The sequence below is a fragment of the Gnatocerus cornutus genome, chromosome 8 (genome assembly GCF_029298725.1).
Source record: "Gnatocerus cornutus isolate USDA-ARS CGAHR chromosome 8, icGnaCorn1.1, whole genome shotgun sequence".
Taxonomy (NCBI): Eukaryota; Metazoa; Arthropoda; class Insecta; order Coleoptera; family Tenebrionidae; genus Gnatocerus; species Gnatocerus cornutus.
The window spans coordinates 10839732-10846824 of NC_142240.1; the positions used below are offsets into that span (position 1 = coordinate 10839732).

The 7093-nt window shown below is 34.2% G+C and overlaps 1 protein-coding gene across 2 annotated transcripts in view; it reads right to left on the reverse strand.

Annotated features, from left to right (window-relative positions):
- Positions 1 to 7093, reverse strand: part of LOC148169745 (kinesin-like protein CG14535) — a 91663-nt gene extending 84570 nt beyond the window's left edge. For both annotated transcript variants that reach the window (XM_088043416.1, XM_088043415.1), the window contains exon 1: positions 6860 to 7093. The gene's annotated coding sequence lies outside the window, so the exon portion shown is untranslated. The remainder of the gene's footprint in view (positions 1 to 6859) is intronic.

Below are 7093 nucleotides of genomic sequence, written 5' to 3' on the forward strand. Positions count from 1 at the left end.
TTTGCTTTTCTCTATAATTGTCTCAAAATGACAGTGATTAGGCAACATGCTACCAACGAAAAAGGTCTCACATTTCCTGTTTACTTTTTCAGGCCCTGCAGAGGTATTTTGCGTCGTTTAGTAAAATTTATTCTAATTTCTACCCCATAAAATGTCGACGAAAAGGCACTTAAAACTTAACTTTGTCTATTTAATGTCCTCAGTTAACTGGGCGTTTTACTGGATGTCAATAAACTTATTGAATTTTAATGTTGCAGTTTTGTTTGCATATTGTCAGGCACAGACAAATTCCCTTCTTTTTCGCCGGTTCAGCTCGCTACAGTAGTTAATTTATGTCAGAAAATAAAGCAAAAGAAAAGGTGCTTTCCAATTAAAAAAGTGCTTGGTAGCTTCAGCACCACCATTAATAAAACGCTTATAATCATTCATCATCTCCTCTCTTTAACTCATTTCTTTTAATTCATTTTAGTGCTCCATTTTCTGTAATTCAGCGATTGACGTATGAGTTTTTATATCCCAGTCTCCAGTCTGCGCCACTGTCATTCTTAATTAGTATCATAACCGAAAACCATAATTAGTCCCAGATGATCCATTTCTCGACGTTTTCTATACGAAAAAAGTGTGAAGAGAATACAAATGCCCGACTACTTTAAATTGTAACTAATTGGTCCATTAACAGTGGTCGTTACAACATTCCCAGCGAACTATTCTTGAAAATCGACAGTACCGATTTAAAAGATTAGAGACCGGGTTGAGGCTTTTTTAGTTACGGTCCTTATAAGGAAACCAGTTTCAGATCTCGCGACATTGGATTTATTGTTCTTTTGCATTGCCAAATCTGGATTGGTTTTTATCGTTCTTTAGAACGTCCGGAGGATGCGAGTACCACTTGGGGTTGGGGTCGGAAAGTAGATGCTGTCTGGCAAAGTTACAACAGTAACAGGTGTTTAAAGGTCGACATAATGTAACGGAATTTCTGTTTAGTACACCAATGGATTAACATGTAACTAAATGTCTGCAAGCGGTACAGAAGTGCACAATCACTGCTAAAAAAAACTCATTGTGGTGAAGATTAATTTGTAGAGTGAGGAACATGAAGCCAATTACATTGGTTTTAGTTGGGAACGATAGGAATCTTTTACTGCAGGGCTATTATTTTTCAGATGAAATTTAATTTAGAAGCTCCGAAAACTGATTTAGTGTTGGGCAATGCAAGTCGCGGCGAATAATGAAGTTAAAATGTTACCTGTTTTTGATTAAGCCACTTGCATTGCAAAGGAACAAGTTCTGACTGCATTTTATAAGATGTTTTTTCGAAATTTATTGCATCTAAACTACAAATTTGAATTAAAAATGTCGAAAATTTCTGTATCCGAACATTTCATCCACTGATTTTATTCGATGGCTTAGAAATTCAAAGTACCTAAATGAGACTGCTGCCATTTACCCAATAATAAGTTGCGCAAGAAATTAACGATCGAGTTAATAATGGGTGGAATTCTCGATATTGCCGATAATAAAAACCAAATAAGTAATTTTGTATCTTTGGAGAGTAAATAAAAGATCAAAGTAAAAAAAATAATAAGAAAAGTTTAATAATTGTACGAGAACCTAAAAATTTATAAACTCAATATTTAATTCCGTATTTTCGTTAATTTTACGAATACTAAAATGAAATTTGATTTTAATTATTATAATAATAATTTTTATTTTAAAACAATCCTCAAATTTCCAATTTTCTGCATTAAATTCCGTATATTCGCTAATTTTAAGAATTCAGAAATTAAATTTAGAGGTATTACTACTTTTAAAAAGCTTATTATTATTACATCTGCAAAACTCCAAAATTTTAGAACAAGAAACTGATTTTTTAGAAAATTTTAATTGTAGGACAACTTAAAGATATTCAATATTCATAATTTAATTCGGAGTATCGCAATTTTACGAATATAAGAATGAAATTTGGAGGCATTACTAATTTTGACATACTCATTAACTCTAAAAATTTTCAAACAACCAAAAAATTCCAAAATTCAATATTTAATTCCCTATTTTCGCCAATTTTACACATACATGAATAAAGTTTGGAGGCATTACTACCTTTGACAAGTTTATTAATTCTGTCAAATTTTAAAATTTTAGAACAAGAAACTGATTTTTTAGATATTTTTAATTGTAAGGCAACCTAAAAATTTCTAATAGTCAAAATTTAGTTCCGCAAGTTCGCTAATTTTACGAATACATGAAATTTGAGGGTATTATTTATTTTGACACGCTTGTTAACTCTAAAAAAATTAGAAATTTTAGAACAAGAAATACATTTTATAGAATTTTTTATTTTAGAACAACCTACAGATTTCTACTTTTCTAATTATTTATTTATTTATATTTAGAACAGTTACTCAATGTGGATTTTATTGCAGCCCATTTAAATGTAAACTTTAAAGCCACCGAGTAAATATTACAAAACCCGAAATTCTAGTGGCGCCCAACCCTTCCCAGGACCCGACACTAAAACACCAAATTGTCCTTTATATTTTATTAGTGAGCAGTAAACATAATACCGTGCAAAGGACCAAATGAAACCGGCTAAAATAAAGAACCAAGTGAAAGCCACAATAAAAGTCCAAGATCCTCGTCATTAGAAGTAATTCCAGTCAGGATCGTCACAGTCACGTGGACCTCGAAGAAAATCTTAATCGAATCCCACCCATTAACCAAGTCCTGATTATTATTATTCCCATGTTCCGTTCTGTCATTGTTATATAAACACGGCAACGATTGTGTTTGGTTGCTGAAGCACACAATAGGTGTATTATTTGTGGGACCAAAGGGCATCGTGCATTAAACACGTGTCATCCACGTGACACGACACGGTCTTTTCAGCAGGATCCATCATAATTGTCAACACGATCGGATCTTTGTTGACATTTTAATTAGGTTTTGATTTGGAAAATTTTGATGAGGATCGTCAGGATTCGTTTCCGGTGTTAATGTTAGTAAGGAAGTTTCTCTCTAGTCGAACAGACAATAAAACGCGGCTTGGATGCTATTAACGTCACATTTTTGTTGCGTTGCTCGTAAAAACTGATTGTAAATCATACGAGCACATTGTATATCGTCCTAGGTCAATGTAAATACTCACATGTTTGTTCGGACTTAATCAGGAGCCGTCCTGACCTCAAAGGAAATCAAATCCTGCCGGTCCAATCAAAACTTAATAGAATATTCACGTCAATCTTTAATTTACTCTAATCTAATTTCGATGGAGTCAGATCAGAAGCGATTTCGGAGGTTTTAGAGAGAGCTTAATAGATTTTCCTGGAGAGCAGACCAATTACATTTCTTATGAATCCAATTAATCTAAGTAACGAAATTAATTAACAAACAAACCAAGAAATTCTACAGTTTCGAGAAACAACCCCAACTGTGCTACTTTTATACACAAACGTCCTATTTTTATATTAGTTTTATCATCGTAGACATCCGGTTGTTATTGTTCACTAAAATGGGCTTGTTTTCTTCTTCCCCAGAAGTTAACGAATTTAGTTATGGCCACTCGGCGACTTTCGTTCCATCGAGATAAAAGAAGATATGGAACATTATCGTTTTCATGAATATAGACTCAGAGAGCAGTAAACTCGGTAAATTAAATGTTAGTAGCTTGACCTGGGGCGTCACATTTAATTAATTTTACACCATGTCGCAACTGCGTTTGATAGTTAGTCTTAAATAACAACGACAAATTCCCCCTGAAATTCATCATATTTGCTCAAATCCTGCTCCATATGTCCACATTTTAGCAGACGGCAGGGATTTTTTTCAATCTCGTCGCTTAAAACGACCCATGAAACCGCCCGTCGAGCTGGAACACATTTATTGATAAGATCAGTATTGAAGTTGAACCCATTCAAAGATGACTGACTGCAACGGCTTTGAGTAGCCTCATTCAGTAGTCCTATGCCACTAAACTTGATATTGACCAAACGGAATAATATTCACAGCAGTAAATGCAGCTGTGTAATTAAAGGACCACACGTAGTTCAACACTATCGTGAGAGAATTCTTGCACGCTGAGATGCGATTCTTTAATAAAGTGACATACGTTAGTAATTAAAATTGTTTATTATCTCTGACATGGTTGAGATTCCAACTTTAGTGGAGCTAAAATAGAAAAGACTTGATAAGTTGTTCGATGTGTGGAATTTCTTGATCGCTCTAGTTCCTTGGTGTGGAGATGTTGGGAATTTATCACCATTACAATGTTGCGCAAACGTTAATTGCCGATGCTTTTGTGGATATTTATAGAGGGGAATTCGTCCAGTTTCTACCAATCCATCCACTTTTCATACCGCCGATCCAATCATAATATTATTAGCAAACTGTTTATTTTTCGTTGTCTGGAACCGCCGCTATTTGTTGATGCGAGAAGCTTTCAGTTCAAGTTCCGAAATGTTTACGTATTGCGCAATTAAATTAAACACGTGTGCGGGTCAAATCTTAATTAAATGTAATTTTTCCGACTTGCAAAATCCCCGGAGAAGTTGCCGGAACGGAAAGAAGTGAAACCGACATTTTTAATTTACTGGAAGTAAAATATCACCGGTCGATTTTTCCTTTTTACATGCAATATGCTTTTCTAATTTAATTTCAGTTATGGGACTCCGGCAGTGATTTAAAGGCAAGTAGCCTAATAAATAATTTTGCAGAATTTGCATTTTTCATACTAACACACGTAGGAGACCTTGGGGAGCGAGAAAGACTCCTGGAAACACTCTCAATGTTGACAAACATCTTTAGATAAAATACCGAAGAAATGATGACCGCATTAAACAAAATCGCAATCCGCATTCTACGCAAATCTGACATGTAAAAAAGTGCCGGATTGAACAACGTCATTATCTCTTGAAAATATAATTACAGTATTTACAGTTGAACCTTTTCGACAGCCTTTATGGCCGCTGTAATTACAGATTAAAAGCATTTTTTTAGTGGAGCTTGACGGAAATTCGCGTTTGTGCCAAGTTTAATTTGTATCCTCCAAAGGTGTGGGTTAACTCAAAAATTATTTACTGTTAGCACTGTTGATTTATTTTATATCCCACCTTTTCACTTTTTGCCCGTTGACGCAATACAATTATAGAAACAATGATTTATTAGCCCCGCCTTCAATACCTTGTGTTTTGCTCCATCACACCAGAAAATAGAGAAGTGGTACATTTCTGCATTTTTGCAAAAAATAGTCGTTCAATATCGACAGGTTATTGGCTCTTCCGTCACTTTTAAACCTGAGGGATATTGTACACGTCCAGACTAGAATAACAGCTTAGTTTCCTCGTGAGAATTAACTAATGGCTCGTCGTCGAGCGGTCAAGAGTTCCAGATAAAATGATTCTGGAGAAACTAAAAATTCTTGTAATGATTCGAGATTCTTCGTCGCCGCTTTTGTAGTTTCACTTGTATGAAAGCCATTGTTGTATGCAAACAATCGACTGCTGAGCATTTTCGCGTATATTTTTTCAGACACGTATGAGGCATTCTCACAGATTTTACATTTTTCTTTATGAAAAATCACTTGGGAAATTAAGACCTGCATAATAAATGGGTACAAATCTGTTACTTTGCGATATTTTTATTTTGTCACATTATTAGCTGCGACTAGAATGATCACATTGAAACCACTAACAATTTGATGGGTGAAAATACCTTGAATTTTGAGGTTTCATCGCCGGTTTTGTTTTTTGACAAATTAAATTTGCCGAAAGAATCTAAAATTTGTACCAAAAGATATCGATCAAATTCGGAATTTGTGCGTTTACAGAGTTCTTCCAGTAACAGAAAGTTTAAATTTGCTCAACTAATGGCCGAACATTTTGCTAGATTATGAGAAAAAAGGTTTGAAAAATTCTAAATTAACAAATCAATTGAAAATCGAAAAATGTCCACCCTTTCAACAATAAAAAATAAACAAATTGGCATTTAAAAATCGGTGATAGACGATACTCCGACTAAAAATAGTCGAACAATCATAATCAATTTCCATGCTCAGGAAAGTAAATTCGCAATTTTCATTCACACGATTCTAACTTTGCAATCAAATCTCTTATCTGAAATTGTTGATAACATGAAGACAAACATACAATAGCGCATTCCAGTCGTATTTATTTTACTGCTTTACTATGTATCTAATTTCAGGTTTTCTACTTCTTAAAACCGAAATGTACAAAGTACTTTATGGTTTATAATTTACATAAATTCGATTGTATAGCAAATAACATTTTTTCTATTACTGTGACATCCTCTAATTAAATTAAATTAAATTAAATTAAATTAAAGAATTGCTCTTCTAGCGCCTTAACTTGAAGCAGTGAGCAAATTTATCAAACTCCTTTATCGTTCATAGTTGTTATCACATCTTTTGTCACAACATCTTTCTTGCATCAGAATGATAAACATATCACATTATTTCATTTGTAATATTATGCATCGACTGTCCAATTACATATGATTCATCACCGGAAAGCAGAAATGCAAATCAGAATATGAATGTTTTGCAATTCCATTAACATTTCCTTCAAGTGAATTAAAAAAAAAACTGTCCATCTCCGTCTGAATAAAGTTTTCATTCTTAATTGTTCCACCGCCGCCGTACACAGAATTCCATAACATTTAATCCTTTTAGCTCGACATCCGTAGCGAGATAAACCAGTGTCTTCTGATTCGTATCTATACCAAAAAATCGCGCGACATTCCTTAATTACTTGTCTAATTAATTCCAACATACTAAAATTAAGATAAATTAATTTTGAGTATTTATCCCGTTTCATGGCCCTAATGAAAGTTAATGAGTTTACGCTACCTTTTTGTGTGGAGATTAACAATCAGTCACCTGCACTAATTCACTTCAATTAACAAGAATTTATAAAAGTCGGAAAAAATCACATCACTGAGCAATTAGTCTTGACGAGAGACGAATACGCGACCGAAACACATGTCTCACATGTGCAAGAACTTCTGATTTCGAAGCGAACGAACGCACCGACAGCGACCAGCGTATCGAAAGGGCGCAACCGTATTGTTTACTGGTCGGAGG